The sequence below is a fragment of the Chondrus crispus genome, genomic scaffold (genome assembly GCF_000350225.1).
Source record: "Chondrus crispus Stackhouse genomic scaffold, scaffold_56, whole genome shotgun sequence".
Taxonomy (NCBI): Eukaryota; Rhodophyta; class Florideophyceae; order Gigartinales; family Gigartinaceae; genus Chondrus; species Chondrus crispus.
Genome location: NW_005178528.1, coordinates 173,840 through 191,393, shown reverse-complemented (window position 1 = coordinate 191,393; position 17,554 = coordinate 173,840).

The window sequence follows — 17,554 nt, the reverse complement described above, 5'->3', positions numbered from 1 at the left end:
ACCCAACGTTCCAAACGGAGTGACGGGCAGTGTTCGGACATCGACGGGGCCGGGATGCGCGGTGAGATCCGACGGCTGGTAGCCGCCCCAGCGAGGATCGAAGGGAAGAATCGGTTCCCCTGATCCGCGTGCGACTCCTCCACGGCCCTGGTCGAGATCGGTCGGTACCCGTCGTGACTGCCGCATGCTTCCGGAGACATGCGGCAGGGCTTGAGTCTCGGACGCGAAGTTCGCGTCCGCCGTCGTCTTGATGTCCTCCGCCCTCCGGCTGGTGACGGCACCAGCCGGGGGCCACTCTTGCGATCCGGACGCGACCGGAGGGACAGTGGCACCGGGCCCACTCGAGGGGGCTCCGGGCGGCCTTTCGGCCGAGGTCTGTTACATCTCACGGGCATGGCGGTGCGTTGAGTTAAGTTCCGCCGCCATGTGTGCGAACGCTCCCATCTGTTCGGAAGATGGGAAGGGTTGCGGTTCTCGTCGAACCCCGGAATTTGCACTCGCAGGTCGACCTGCAACCTCTACGGCGGGGGAATCAATGCGCGCGTCCTCGACCAGCACAACACGGGCGTGTAGCTGGTCGACGAGGGCGCGCAGGTTCTCCAAGGACTGAGTTACGCGCTCGAACCTTCCTTCGCGGAGGGAGCGCAACTCTTTCATACAGCCGGCGTAGACGCTGTCGGAGACGTCGATACGGAGAGATGTCCGGACATCCTCGATGTACTCGGCGATGCGATCGTACATCGCGCGAGCGCGTCCTTCGGAGAAGTCTGGCGACGGTTCGCGGTCCCGAGGACCTGCGTCGCCGTCGCCCACTTGGACGCGTAGCACGGCCTCTCGCACATCCGCCGGCTCGGATCGGATCGAGGTCGGGTACTCGGCGCTCATCTCAACGCGTACGGACGCGGAGGTAAAGGACAACCTTCTCGGCCGGATCTTGAAGGTCTTCCAGGTCGGGAGACCAGTGTCGCATAAACACCCCACACACGGCGGAGGGGTGTTCGCGATGTTCGGCGGAAGACCCCGGATCTGCGTACCGAGGGTCTTGAACCAACCAACGCCACCAGAAGCCGGCCGGTAGCGGGTGGTAGAGCGTGGTCGGCGGGGACGCGCGCGTAGGCGAGCGGATTGTGTCGTGCCCTGAGGCCACGTGTGGCAGCCTCACGCAGAGCACGCGTGTTCTGGACGCGGGGGAGTGGGAAACGGGAGACCACCCGGTGAAAACCGGCACCGGGGTCCCGGCGCGCGTGCGCGGTAGGTAGACAAAGGTAGGAACAGACAAACACAGAGCGAAGCGAGCGAAGGGGAGCGGAGTGGAAACGGACGCGCGTAGGGGCGGTAGTATCCTCGGTAGCAGCGCGCGGTAGAAAGGAGTGGGGATTCAAGGGAATCGATGGGCTCGCGTGTTGTCGCACAGGGAGTGTGAGGACCGACGCGAGGCTACTACCGAGAATCTAGAAACATCAGAAAGAACCCAAGGCTTCGTGCCTCTTTACTTAGGGTGGAGCGTCGACTATATGGTCGTCGACGCCGTAATAATAATAGCTTAAAATACGGTAATAATACCGGCGTACCAGCTTATATGCTGTACTGTACGCAATACCCCTGGTATAGGGGTTATGATACACTAATACACGTGGTGATCATACACGAATACACGTGGTGATAATACACGTTTACACGTGGGTGATGAGCTGTCAGTACTTCGACAGAGCTTACACCAGGCCGTGCCCTGAAGGTGAATTACAAGTATACACGTGGGATAACTCGCGTGTGCCTCGCTATTGAGGGAGGCATGTTAGTGCTCTACAGATCGACGCCTCGACGCCCCGGAGCAGTACCGGTTGACGATCCGGTACTGACGGCCGGAGGCGGTTCGCGGCTCACCCCGGTGTCGCGCGCGTCCACTACCCGCTCGGTGGTAACTAACGCTCGTGGAACGCGGATGCGAGTGGTAGAATAAGCTGGGTGGTCGACCGTCGGTGGAGGGTAGCCTGTCCTTCTCCTCTCCGCCCGCGGTCGCTCCCTATATTTATTGTACAAGTTAATTAACCGTCTACAGTACAGTACGGACTGTGCTGTAGTCGGCTTACTGTAGACAGTGCGGCCCGGCCCGCACTGTAACGCTGTCAGCCGTCGGGGCGGACGGCACACGTGTGCTACACGTGGGGTGCACGTGTTGGTGCGCGCGCTGTAAGGTATGCGCGCGTACGCTGTAAGGTCCGTACCTTACAGCGTTAGATCTAATTCTGAATCTAATATAACGACGTCGGTAGTTATGCTACAGATTCATAACATTTCACTACCGAAAATGAAGATGTGTTACAGTGGTACCTTCTATATATCGCACCCCAGTGTCACAACGCTTCAAAGTGCGATATATCCGATAGTGCGATGTAGCAAATACTCTCGAAAAAGATATTTTTTAGTTATGTTTAGGCAATGCATAGTCCACCATTAATCTCTGTGCCATTGGTTTCTTTTGACCTTGGTAGGAACGGATGAGATCTCTTTTAGCACGCCGGATTGCGTCCGACGCACGGGAGACATTTACATCCGAACTGAATGCCTCCACGGATTTGAGGGCATCAGCAATCTCCGAGAGCGACTTTGTTCTCCTCTCTGCCCCCTCGACAGCGCTCGGCTGATCATCAGCAATATCACTGCTGCCCACAGAGTTATACATCAAGTCACTCTCGTATTCATCAAAAGCGTCGTCACAGGAAGGTCAAATTTATGATAAATTTAATAAAAGCAATGATGTGGCTATTTTTGGGGCCAAAAAATGCTGGATTTTTGCCAGCAATGAACGGTGGTCCGTGCGTCATTGGTTCACGAGCAGCAATCTTTTGCCAAATTTTAAACCGTTCTCATTCAGCACGGGGATGAGGGGCGTGTCTCGTTCCCGGCAGTGACTGAACCAGAATGTTTTGCTGGAGTGCCAGGGTTGTAACGGAAATGTTTTTTGATACGTCGATGTAGCAAAGTGATGTGCTATTTCGCTGCCTAAAAACGCAGCGCTTGGCCGTGATATCTTTAACCTTCACGTGATCAAACCAGAATAAGCTCATGCTTACCTGCGCTAGTACCAGACGCGTGCTTGGACCCTTTCACGTTTTCCCAATCCATCGAATCCTCTCTCCCCATCCGTTTCCCTTTCCTTCCCGCCTTTGCTCATCCTGTGTTCCTACTGAGGCGCCATGACCCCGCGAAGAAGGTCTGGGAAGAAACCCGCTGCGTCAGGCAATCAGCGAGGCCGCTCATCTGGAAAGTCTAACAGCCGGGCGCCTGGTGCCCAGGTTCCCGCGGAACACCGGTCATCCCCTCGTGTTGCGGCCAAAGCTAATCCCGCGTGTGGTATAACCCCCCCTTACCTGGGGCTTAATTTTAGATTAGATCAACTCAGAATCGGATCGGTTACTGTAGGGCTCGATGCTCTACAGTTCCACCACGTGTACCCCCAAGTACAGGGGCGCACGTGTACACGTGTACGCGCGGGGCCGAAGAACGCACACACACGTGTACTGTCAGCCCCGATAGCTGGCAGTATTACAGTGTCGACCGACCGCTACAGTACGTCGCTACAGTACAACGGTACTGTACTACTATGATAGGTTATTATGTACATTAAATATGCAGCGGACCGGCGGCGGTGGAGGAGGACAAGCACGGACTTGTCACCCACCGACCGTCAAGGTCCGACTTCCCGCTTATTCTAAGGTAGCGCACACTAACTACCTTAGAGCGGCACCGAGCGCGGGTTGAGGACGCGCGCGGTACGCCCACGAGCCGGCTCCGCCTCCGCCCGTCGGTACTGGATCGTTACCCAGTACCGCGCCGGGGCGTCGAGGCGTCGAACCGCTCGCGCGTACCGGCGTCCTCCCCGTTCCCGCTCTACTACGCTACCCGGGCCCGCTGCCCGGTGCCCTTAGCTGGTGTCCCGCTTCACCCCCGTCTTCCCGATCGGACGGGGTCTCGGTCGAACTGTGCATACACCCCTATCGCTGGGGGTGTTTATGCTACAGTGGTCTCCCGACCTAGAAGACCCTGGAGTCCGATCTCCGAGAAGACTTCCGCTTTCCTCGGCGAACCGATCGCGTCGAGATGAGCCAGGACCTCTTACAAGGAATGGTATCAGTTACAAGCATTTCAGAGATTTAAGACTTCTCATTTTAGGAACGGGAACCCACCTTCGCAACTCATACACATTGTTCAGGTCGCTTGTCTAGCGTTGCTTTGGAACAAAGCAAAAGTACGGCCGATAGAGACAAAGTAGTCGTAGCAGCTTTCTGATCTAAGTAACACAGCTGTGTAATAAATTGAACAAGAAGAACAGATGAAGACAATATTGTTTGCGTGAACAGGCCACAGGTCAAAAATAATACCGGATGAAAAGTGGAGGCTATGTGTCAAATTGGCCTGAGCTATAGACACAACAGCTGTATGTGCGATGAGCAACCCAAATGCTATATCAAAATGAATTCAGCAGGTAAATCTGCAGCATAATTGACCGCATTGATGTTGGCCAGCACGCAACGCTCTCACAGAATCCAGTGCCACTGACACGCCGGTTGAAGAGCGCAGATGAGGTTTCAAAACAAAACGTCAACGTCCAAATCCGCACAAGTTTAGTTGAGGAGACGGACCCCTACAGTAGAGATGGCACAGAGTGCAAATTGGACAACGGGCTTCTCAAGGCGAGCGGAAACACAGAGGAAATGCATTTGCTATGTGTTTCCGCTCGCTTTGACTAGGGGCCTGGCTTTTTTACCCGATTTTACGGATTTTACGGATTTTTACCACCTGGGATGGTGTTACTTTGCAGGCTTCGTCCCACTTTGAAAAGGTGTTCAGGCGAACAGTCGCGATTTGCTGGTCATGGTTCGCGAACCATGACCAGCAAATTATAAACGCCTATAATTTTATCAAAAAAGTAACAGTCCATATTTTGCTGGTCATGGTTCGCGAACCATGACCAGCTAAGTATAAACGTCTGTAATTTTAACAAAAAATAACAGTCCAGATTTGTTAATCATGCTTCTCGAACCATGACCAGCAAATCCCGACTGTTCGCCCGAACACTTTTCCGAAGCATACCCTTTTCTTCACTACGCCGTCTCTAACAGCCCATCCAGTCCTTACTTTTCCAGACGTCACTTCGGAAAATAATCACCATTGAATTATGACTTCCGCTCCTGTCTGCTTCACTCACCTGTTGCCTGTGGTGTATACTATCCTTTTCCAAATCACGACCCCACTCGCAGAGTACATCTCATCTGAAAAATATCCCGCATACCGTGATTACCAAAACCGTGTTTCGAGGCTCATCCCGTCTCCGTTCTCGCGACCAATATCGAGAGCCATTTCCCAAGGGAAGAAAGCGAAGTAATCTGCAGGGGTTTATTGGTTCGAAAGGCGCTCACAAAACGTATGCACGGCCCGTGCTGCCGGTCTGCCGAACCGTTGCAAAAGAAGGTGCGGGCCATCAGGCACGCGCTCCCAAAGGATATTCGGCCGCGCCTCACGCATTGGCTCCGCTGCTTCGTTTGCGACAATGGCGTCAGCTTCACCGCGAAGGTACAAGGTGCTTTCTCCTGGCAGAAGGTCAGGGTAGCGGCATGTGGACCACGAGTCATGGGCCAGACAGATGTCCAGACGCTGTCTCATAACACGGGGCTCCACTTTGGCGGCAGCGGCTTGCACAATATGCATGCCTGAAACGTCAGCACCAAGAAACATTCGGCTGACCATCCACGGCGGGGGTTGCCGCTGGAAAAAGTTACCAGGCAGTTGCAATCGCCCGTTGTGTATCCAAAGACCAGCACAGTACAGTACCTGCCCCGCCCCTGAAGCGCCCCATGCACATACTTCGAGACAATTCTCATTTTGAGTTTCGAGTCCCTTTTTTCAGGGGTTCCAACAAATTATGAGTTTCGAACCCCTCTTTTTTGGTACTCGAAACTCGAAATGAGGATACTGTATATACGCACAGTACAGTACTTGCCCCGCCCCTGAAGCGCCCCATGCACATACTTCGAGACAATTCTCATTTTGAGTTTCGAGTCCCTTTTTTCAGGGGTTCCAACAAATTATGAGTTTCGAACCCCTCTTTTTTGGTACTCGAAACTCGAAATGAGGATACGGTACATGCGCACAGTACAGTACCTGCCCCGCCCCTGAAGCGCCCATGCACATACTTTGAGACAATTCTCATTTTGAGTTTCGAGTACCTTTTTTCAGGGGTTCGAAACTCATTATGAGTTTCGAACCCCTTTTTTGGTACTCGAAACTCATAATGAAGATACCGTACGCGTGAACATTTGCAGGCGATTCAGACATAGATAGTTGACAACGACGGCGTAGCAAAAAGAAAGAAGAAGATGGTACGAGTGAGTCAGCATTAATTTCTGGGGTCCTTTATCACTTTTTTCTCTGTCTAATTCTAGGTATGCTTTCTTAAATAGACGCTTCTTCACTTGAACGCCTGCACTGCTCTTCCGCTATGTCCTGCCAACTCCATCGCTGCAGGCGCCGCATTCGCAAGTATTCGGATTATCTGTCATCCTCGCAATCGCATGCGTGCGCGTTCGTTTATGTAACCCTTCGTTGGCTCCTAATTGGGCGCCCAGCTAAGGGAAACGTTTTTCACACCATGACGAAAGTGTTCGGGAGAACAGTCGGGATTTGCTGGTCATGGTTCGCGAACCATGACCAGCAAATTACAAATGTCAGTAATTTTAACAAAATATTATCAGTCCAGATTTTGCTGGTCATGGTTCGCGAACCATGACCAGCTAATTATAAACATATGTAATTTTAACAAAAAATAACAGTCGAGATTTGCCTGTCATGGTTCACGAACCATGACCAGCAAATCCCGACTGTTCGCCCGAACACTTTGGTCATGGTGTGAAAAACGTTTCCCTTAGCTGGGCGCCCAATTAGGAGCCAACGAAGGGTTACATAAACGAACGCGCACGCATGCGATTGCGAGGATGACTGATAATCCGAATACTTGCGAATGCGGCGCCTGCAGCGATGGAGTTGGCAGGACATAGCGGAAGAGCAGTGCAGGCGTTCAAGTGAAGAAGCGTCTATTTAACAAAGCATACCTAGAATTAGACAGAGAAAAAAGTGATAAAGGACCCCAGAAATTAATGCTGACTCACTCGTACCATCTTCTTCTTTCTATTTGCTACGCCGTCGTTGTCAACTATCTATGTCTGAATCGCCTGCAAATGTTCACGCGTACGGTATCTTCAGTATGAGTTTCGAGTACCAAAAAAGGGGTTCGAAACTCATAATGAGTTTCGAGTACAAAAAGGGTACTCGAAACTCAAAATCACAGGAAGGTCAAATTAGCCTATCTGGGGCAATAAAAAATTTGCGCAAATATTTTGGTCCGGGCCAGCAAAAAATGTGTCATAAATGTAGCAACGCTTGCTGATTTCATGTCGCGATTTTGCACATTTTTTACCAATGACGCCATTTGCTAGAAAGCACCATAGTTATGGCACAGCAGCTATACCTGGCCCGTGGCGGTAGATGGTTGGCTGGAGCTGCACACGGAGTAGGTCTTGCAGGGCCAATTTTTGGTACATTGAGGTAATGATGAGACGGTGATCACCGCTGCATCTGCGCAGCCACCGACGACTATGTTTTGCTGCTCCAGGGCAGTGAGACAACATGTGTCCATTCGCAGCCCCAATGCAGCACTAGACGTAATGCCGCGACCTACTCTCAGTCAATGAAATGTTAGTCCAGTGCCTTTCTTGCAAAGGTGATGTCACCCCGCTGGTCCAGAAACGGTCCCATCCCGAAGGATGAAACCGATAGCAGTTCTAGCGGCGTTCACATCACATTTATTTGTAGCAACCAAAGAGTATTGTTACGGCTACATACAATACATCTACCCCCTCCAAATACCGAAATACCGCGGCAGTGGTTCATTGCGCTTCCGTTAAATACAATAATCAACGCCAAGAAATATAACAGGAGAGGTCAGTTACGGTCACATTACATGTACTGATGGCTTACTTGATCCTGAGTTAGACGATGGGCGGGTTGACCTGCAGTGAGACAAGGAACGCTGTGAGGATTGGTCAGAACAGTTCTTCGACACTTTCAATGTGTTAGAGAATGTGCGCACGTACGTTAAAGCTTTGTAGCTAATCGCAAAACGGTATTGCCTAGAGAAAGCGCTCACTTACCCAACGTGTGCAGCGCACTCGTGTCTCCACATGAGATTTCCACCGAACATGCAACTCGCGGAAATGAAACTGTCAGAAAAGAGGATTCGCGATGGGTCAGGATTGTGGCAGAAGTGGCGTCACTTACTGTGCATGAGATTTCAACCGAACACGCAACTCGCGGAAATGAAACTGCCAGAAAAGAAGATGTGTGGTGGGTCAGGACTGCGGACGAGGGGCGTGCAGAGAGTTGGATCTGGTCCTGGAACTATATATGCAGTAGGCGGTAGTTTGATATATCAAACTACCGCCTTTTCTGAGTTCGAGCAGGGCATCTGAGTGAAAATCAGTTACATTTTCATGGGCACGTGTCAATAGCAGAATATAGGTTCTGAAATCTCAATTTGAAATTACCGAATTCGGTATGGCATGGTTGCCCTTAATGACAGCCATCCATTGAGCTTTTTTCGTGCGGTATCACATCAAAATGCGAGTAGGAGCATCTCATTCTTACCGTTTCTATTCATTGAACCAAGCTTTAATATTAACGGTACAACCGTATGCATCGCCAAATGTAACAAAAGACCTTCTTTCATCTGTAGAGCAGTAAGCTTGCTGAAGTCTTGTTAATGCCGAGGTCCATGCCAAACTTCACTGCAGCCCCACTTCCAGTTGAAAACCTGGTCGAAACCGTCACAGATGGGGCGTCAAAGCAAGAGTCGTTGGGTTCTTAAAAAACGCGGACCTTATGCAAAGCGTTCCGAAGATGTTGCATCACAAGGGACTACTTCGGATGGGCACGCACCATCTTCTTCTGAACCTCAGCTTGAAAGACATCGAAAAAGAGCAGGGCCATGTAGGCAACTGTCTACAAAGCCAGCAAAACGTCCAGGGAATGGATTCAAATTACTAGACCGTCAATCAGAATCCTATGCTTCCCTTTTGAAAGACGGGCTTTTAAGCGACGTCCAAGAAAAACAAGGCGTGATGCATGACGGCGTGGAGGCATTTCCATTAAGTCCTCACTCCGAACGAAATGACACGCTCCGTTGTGAAGAAAGCGAACGAATTTCTGGATTAGAAATTGGATTGAGCGTTGAGCAGGATGTTGTCTACGAAGCTGAAGGGTGCGAAGAGCTGATAGACAGCATGTTCGACGGTGCTTCTGGTGGAATTTGATTGACCTGGACAAATATTGCATCACTGATAAGAGCAACTGGGAGCACACGTCTCAGCGAGACTGCGTATCAGACACTTGCTAACTTTAGGAACTGGAGACCGAATGAAAGGCAGCTCACTCTCAAACTGCCAAGTACATCTACTCTGAAAAGACGTGTTCGTCCATTTGCGAAATCCAACTTCTTCGTTCCTTGTAGTGTAGAAATGTTTACTGTGGATTTCTCGAAGGCTGGGTCGAAGGCTGGTGTTGGAAAGTATTCCTCACAGGACAGCGCTCCTACCATGATTGTAAGGCCTAGCAACTGGGCGAAACTTGACTTTTCGACAGCAAGATTGCGGGAGATGGTGCAAGGAAGACGGCATGATATGGATCCGTCAAGCGAGGTACCAAGGTTCTTGGATATTGAGGACACTCCAATAATACAGGATAGGGCTGGGAGTCTATCTGTTTATCGGATTCCAACCGAAGATGGTTTGACGGTGCAACTTCGAAAAGGGCTCCTTCTTAACATCACGTTCGAAACAAATGACGCGGTGAAGGGCAGATTGATGCAAGCCCAGTTTGCAGTAACGTCCTCAACAAACATGAGCTTTAATGCAGCTGTATCTTCCTTCTTTGTTTACGATGATCCGAACTGGACAGAACCGCAGGAGCAGTCCAATTCAAAGCGTACCAAAAGGATGAAGATGAAGAGACCAGAATCTCGGGCATTCCTTCCCAGTGACATGGTCGTCGAACTTGCACTTCCAGGACAGCCAGATGCCGAAGATTCGGAAGAACCCACGCAAACACCCTTCCTTGTGTATAAGATGTGGAGAAGACATAACTGTGATGACGACTACGCCACCAGCTTGGTTGTATCTTCTGAAAGAAATGTTTCGAATCTCACTGGCACGAATAGGGGGGTTTACAACCAGATGTTTGACAAAATCGTAGTGAAACGAGTATCTGCGGATGATAATCCGATGGACAAGGGCCATCGCGTCGATGCGGAGAGCAGTGGACGTCTAGAAGATGGAAGAAAGTACGTTGTGTACAGAATGTTTCTGTACTCTGATGGATTTACGCCGTACATTGGAAAGAAGGGAAGCATGGGTGGTGTATACATGCTGCCAATAGGTATGGCTCCGGAGAACCGCAACGGAGCCGGAGCCATCAGACCCATCGGGTTAACTCCTCCAAGAGTATCTACAAACGAGGTACTGGCGGCAGTTATTGATGATATCATTGAGGGGACAGAAAAGGGATTTGAGATGACTACCGCAGAAAGAGAGAAGGTTGTTCTTTTTCTCGATGTCGTCGGGTACGTCGGGGACTATCCCGCAGTCTCCCACACTTTGGACCTACTAGGGCACTGCTCCAATGTTCCATGTCACTTATGCAGCTATGGAAGGTACGACAAGTCCGGATCTCAAGGAAGCAAGTATTGTTACACAACTCGCATCCATTCCCACCATCCATCTTTCGCGAGAGATGAGAACCGGGCTACTGCATTGAGGAGATCCAAGTTATCCAGGGAAGAGTTGAAAGCCCTCGGAATGGATGACGCAGATACGTTTGAGACAAGTTTGCAGGCACTTCATCAACTCTCTGCAAAACTACAACACGTTCGCGCTAGTGTACCTCGTGTACTTGGCAGTAGGAAACCGGTTGTTCCTTCTGTTTTCGATTCGTATCGCTCATGCGTTGTGGCTCCCGATCATCTTTTCCTCGGGATTGGTCGCGACATCATGAATCTCTGTATAACATTGCTACCAAAAGATGTACGCAGAGATGCTGAGGCGATTGCCAAAGTGGCTTTGAAGGATGGACTTCTCATATATCAGGAGAGCCTAATCAACCATGACAAGCATGTGCTACATTCAATGACGATATCGTCTATGTACTGCCTGCTCTTGGTAGCACCACGAGCGATAAAGTGCACTTGGTACGTGCACAAAATCACTCGCGAGGGAGTAAGCGGAAACTGTGCTACTATCGATGAAGCTCTCAACCTCCTCGACCTGTTTTCCTCTCTCGTGAGCAGGACGCAGTACTTTCCGGAATCAAGAATAGATGGTAAAGGGTCATTAGACACACACAATGAAGAAGGAGGAACCAAAAGACTCCTGGAGATTCGGAATATGGCACTTCGTTACCCATCTCGAGTAGATAAGCTGTGTCGCACAAACAGCTTTGCCTCCACTCATTTGGACAAACCAAACCTTCACAGACTGTTGGAGTTCTTCACACATACATTGCCACTGTTCGGTAGAGTAAGACATGTACAAGAATTGTTGTTTGAAAGCGCTCATCAGCCATTGAAGAGGGGGGTGGCTCAATCCAATATGAAAAACTCACAATTACAGGCTATGGAACATCGTCTTGCCAACGACTGGAAGACTCGTCTGGCAATCGAGACGGAAGGCATTGGCACCAGTGAGAACGGATGGAGCTTTGAGTCAGCGAAGTCGGTTTTGAATCTCTTGGGCTACGACAGTTCTGGGCTGCAGGATGCCGGAAGATTACTACAAAAGCTTCAGGACTGCTTCCCCACTCCTGTTCTGCAGAACCTTCGATTCCATCGGAAAGGACTTTTATCATCGTCTCTCAGTAGGAAGGGCTGGCGCGTAGACAAGTCAAGAATTATGAACCTAGGAAACACTGCGGACGGAGGTCAATATTCAGAAATGTTCCAATCATCTGACCTTGAATTTCTGTTGAAAGCAAGGGAGCTTTTAGAGCATTTATGGAAACACAAGATATGTCTTAGAAGTGGCCGGGCGGAGCATGGAAATTCTGTAACTGTACATACATATGGAACTGCGAAGTGGTGCAAAGTAACAGACGGGCAAAAGAGGGACTAAACATCCGTTCTGACAACTATATCCTATGGTAGCGTGATTCAAGCCCTGCAGGCTTGTGTAGTTTCGACCGCGGATCCTGATCTCACATTCACCCTTCATGAGAACAAAGATTCTGAGCATGATCAAGACAGAAGGTTCTGGATGGTGCTAGCCGTATTTCAAGTCCAGATTCTGGACGCTCGTGGGAAAGAAAGTCAGGAAACAATACGATATTGCGCAGTGAAGGATTGCGAAGCGGAGGAAGATGGATACCGCGTGTTAATACAACAACGAAACGAAAGAAGAGCGCTGGGTGAGCTTGAAAGCTACGTTCGAAAGGCATTAGTTATTCACTACTGCGAACAGGAGAGCGAAGAAAGCGACGATCATATGTGTCTCATATCCACATCAAACTCAGCAGTACAACACAGGAGTCTCCCAGACGGTGGAATTTATCAGGTGTGGGGGCGAAAGGAAGGGTATCCGCCACGTCGGGCATAAGTATATGTGCGGAACAAGAACTCTGGTCTTTATTCAACAGCTTTTAGCACAACCACACAACTCGAAATACTTCTATACGCTGACTAGAAGTTCTGCACCGGCCTCTATATCCGTGGTTGCGACATATAAAACTGTATCATGGCCGCAAACAAAATTCAGGTCAGCTACCTTTGTCGGCTTGTAGCAAAGGGACACATTCGGTGTCCCCGCCTTCCGAAGTCCGTGTCCCTCCACCTCTCTAGTCCCCGTAGCCAGTCTGATCCTTCTTGCCACGCCGAACTGCGCAGGAACAATGTAAACCTCTCTCACGCCCCGAAAACTCCTGCTCAATTCAATCGGATATGAACAGTTGCGGAACATTTCAGGTGTACACCCAAGTACACCGTTTTCACCGTCTTGTTTTGTGGACTGACTTTGTTTTGTTAAGTCCCTATGAACAATTTTTCCATAAACAGGGCATATAACCTCTCCCCTCCGAACAGTTCTGGTCGTAAAAACACCAAGAGAGCCATCATTCCAGTGCTTTGAAGGAGCCTCAATCAAACCGAGAACCATACACTCATATAAAATTATATCTTCGCAGTGAACTGTTTGAAAGCCTCCGATATATTCCCTCGCCCACTCTGATAAAGGCTTTCCTTTGCACTCTTGCACCATATTTAGTGCTTGTAACTTAGTGGCTAGGAACTTCAAAATATGCTCCGGAGCTTGTTGAAAGTAAGGACATCCTCTCGGAGGCTTCCAATCTGAGCCCTTCTCAGCGGCCCTTGTAAATGCCGGATTATGAGCCAACAATAGCTCTGCTGCGGATTCCAACTGTGGTATGTTGGTGTCAGAAGATGGGTTCAGAACACTCTGAGCAAAGACCAGCTCCAAGTTTTCTGTCGCAGCAAGCCAGGCAACCGGGTCCCGTTCACACGCCACAAATCTCCGATGCTTTTTGAGCAAAAGACAAGCCACTCCAGTTGAAAAGTTTCCACTGAACATATCAACAACGTAATCACCCGGTTGAGTCAAGCGAGAAATGATTTCCATGAGAAGACGTAGAGGTTTCTGCTCCGGTCGCAACGGGACGAACTTTGACTTCGGGCGTCCGGGTGCTTAAGCCTCTCTCCCTCTTCTAGTCTCGGAACGTTGTCGATAATGTTAGTCCAAGCCGGATGGCGGGAAGAGACGAAGTTGAAGTTATCGTAGTTAACCAGGGCGAAAGCGTCCTTCGAATTGAGTCCTTTCTAGTGACATGTACAGCCATCTCGGAAATTCGTCTGAAAGCCGTCGTCTTGATGGCAGCATTCGTGTAATAATGACCCGGCATGCTGTTCATAAGCACTGGTGAGGGATCCACACTGAAAATTCGGAGACGCTCCGCAGGGAGATTCAATTCTAGGAGGTCTTCGGTTCCTGACTGCCCTTCCTCATCGCCTTGATTTGATTCTTCCTCATCTGGTTCATCTTCATTATCAGAACTGACTGCAACTGTACACGATGCGAAGGCGTCACACCAGAGTTTGAATTGCAATGCAGAGCAGAATACAAACGAATGTCCACCCTCACGGAGCATCTGACTGATCTCACGAACACACAATCAGTCATGTCACTTTTGCTGAGGTTCTCATCGGTTGAATTCGGAAGATTGTTCTCTCTTCGGTAGTTGTAAGGTGGGTCACAAAGCACCAGCTGTAATCCTTCCAATATTTGTTCGGAACATGATGAGATATCCTCCTGCAATAGCTCTGGGAATGTAGAGCTATACGTCCTTGCGTACTTTTTCATTGCCCTGCAGACATTCTTTAAAGCTTCTCGACACTTACAGCCTTCACCTTTACACTCCTGCGTGACTGACAGAGTCCGTGATTGTGCAGGCCAGCGTCCTGCCCGGGACTCTGACCTGCCTGGAGCACTACTCACCGATTCACTTTCCCACACCGCCTGTACAGAGTCGGTGTGTGAGACGGACTTAGAAGCAGTCCTGCGCCTGGCGACAACTGTGAGGCTCCTTGAAAGGATGTTTTCTTGTCGCGCCTGTTCAGTGGAGTTTACGGAAGAAACCATCTCTATGTCTTGTTGTGGGAGGGAATTCTTCACGTGATTGACCATTTCGTTCGGATAACCATCGATGATGGGAGGGATCGTTTCCTGAACTTTCTTGAACCTGTCCAAAGCCATCCAATTCGCCATGGAAGGCATTTCATACAAGTAATCCGATGTCACGAGGAAGCGGATATTACTCAGAACAAGTTTTGCTGCCTCGCGGAGAGCATTATCCACGACTGGAGCGCGGCCAAATGATTGTGGGGAACATTCATCGGGGAGACAGAATGCCCCGGCGTTGACTGTGATTGTATCCTTCTGTTTTTTGTGGGCGAAGCCTGAACTCAACACAGTAAAGCACAACTCACGGTCGTCACTTGTCAAGGTGATGTAAGGATATATCATTTCTTCGCAGTTCTTGAATCCCATATATCTGGCCTTGCAATCCCATGCTCGAATAACTTGCTGAACAGCAAAGCCAATACGCTGTGACGTCTCCCTATTGACCTTGTAGTTCTGCAATACCTTCTTTCTTTTGGCACATGGTGATCCTTGTTTCCTGGTGTGACAGTTCATAACTACTCCCACATAGATTAGGAACATCGTTGCCTCGAAGGAAGTTGCGGGCGAAGTAAGGAATCGTGGCTCTTTCACAGTATTCCTTTTGGAACTCGTGTTGCTAAAAAACGTACACTGGAGACCTCTAGCATTGAAGCTGTCGCCGTTAATGTCGCTTATGATTTCGAAGATTTGCCAGGGTCTAGTATCATTGCCTCTCCCGAAACCAAGAAGCGCCTGCACGATTGCATAGACTTGTGCGACTTGACGTTGATTCATTTTTGATTTGCGAACCTCTGCCTCGGATACATTTTCGGCTCCCAAAGATTGTAAGTAGTTCCTTGCAGCATCGGTCTCAAGGTTATTCTCAACCCAATCCGCGATATCTCCAAGTTTCGGTACCACGTTCCTAGTTTGCTGGATTACGGCTGCTCGCACTACCTGTATGGCTTTGAGGCGCTTCCCGAAGGAAGACGTTTTCGCTTGAGTAGGCATGTTTATCACGTGTGATACTTAGATGGGGACAGGAACGGATAGCAGTAAGAGGAGCGGAACAAAAGTGCAGGCTTATGTAGAGAACGAAAAGACGTTGTGGGCGATAGTCGATGAGGTGTCTTAAACGGACGGCAAGAGAAGGAGTAATCCAGTAAAGCAACCGCTTAGGTCTTCTAGGTTTCCACTTGAGGTTTCCACGCAATATTTCCACTTGAAGGGTACTCCAACCCACGGTGACGCGTCCCCTACGCGCGGAGGGGGCCAATTTCAGCACTCTTCCACCACCCAGACCCTTGGGTGATGGTGACAAGATCCGTTCGGGGTACCCCTGCAGCCAACTATTGTTGACTATCGATGCAGTCCTCCCCCTATGAGAAAATGTCAATGTTCGAGTTTAGCGGCTGAAGCCACTGAATAGAGGACGACCTAGTAGAAGTAGTGACACCACGGCCAGCATGAGCCTGCAGGCACCTTGGTGGACGCGCGTCCTTGACACCTGATATGCACATCGACACTCGATGTGCAAGTAAAATCGGCCAAAAAATTGCCTAAAAAAATGATCTGATTTGCACATCGACACTCGATGTGGAAATCAAATCGTCCAAAAAATTGCACAGAAAAAGGATTTGATTTGCACATCGACACTCGATGTGGAAATCAAATCAGCCAAAAAAATTGCGCAAAAAAGGATTTGATTTTCACATCGACTATCGATGTGCCCATCCGGTGCCTGGGTCGAGCGTCCGAAAAAACCTGACTGTTTTCTTGGCCGCACACCACCCCAGCGCTCCACTGGGGATGCCCAGGCATGTCATCTGTCATGGGGCATCCCGGGCCGTTGATTTTGGGTCTGTAGAGCGTCTCCCCATAGCTTAATCGCCCCTGTGTAGACGCATTTCTGTCCAAAAATCGTCCTTCTCCTCCTACCCCTTTGACCTTACTCGACCCTTTTCCTCTCTAGCATCTTTCTTCTTCGCACCCTACCGGCGCGCCTATACCGAGTACTTGCACTGTGTCTGCTCGCCCTTTCCGACCACAGTTACAGTCTCTCTTGCTTCCAGGTCCCGAACGCGTCGCAAACGCGTCTATCGTTTCTCGCGCTGCGTTTTGAGCTGCGCCTGTTCCTTCTTATCGACCACTACTTCTACTAGGTCGTCCTCTATTCAGTGGCTTCAGCCGCTAAACTCGAACATTGACATTTTCTCATAGGGGGAGGACTGCATCGATAGTCAACAATAGTTGGCTGCAGGGGTACCCCGAACGGATCTTGTCACCATCACCCAAGGGTCTGGGTGGTGGAAGAGTGCTGAAATTGGCCCCCTCCGCGCGTAGGGGACGCGTCACCGTGGGTTGGAGTACCCTTCAAGTGGAAATATTGCGTGGAAACCTCAAGTGGAAACCTAGAAGACCTAAGCGGTTGCTTTACTGGATTACTCCTTCTCTTGCCGTCCGTTTAAGACACCTCATCGACTATCGCCCACAACGTCTTTTCGTTCTCTACATAAGCCTGCACTTTTGTTCCGCTCCTCTTACTGCTATTCATTCCTGTCCCCATCAAAGTATCGCAAGTGATAAATCAAGGTTTTTACCATGCCTACACCCAAGCGCGGAATTAGAAAGGAACGAAGAGGTCGTGGTCGTGGGCGTGGGCGTGTGCGTGGTTCTAGCCGTGCAACTGGAAAAAAGGTTCGCTCCCTTGAAGAACTCCAGTCCAAGGGACTTGTAGCCGATGCAGAAGTGACCCTCTTTGCCCATGACTTCAAAATCAAACGAGGTTA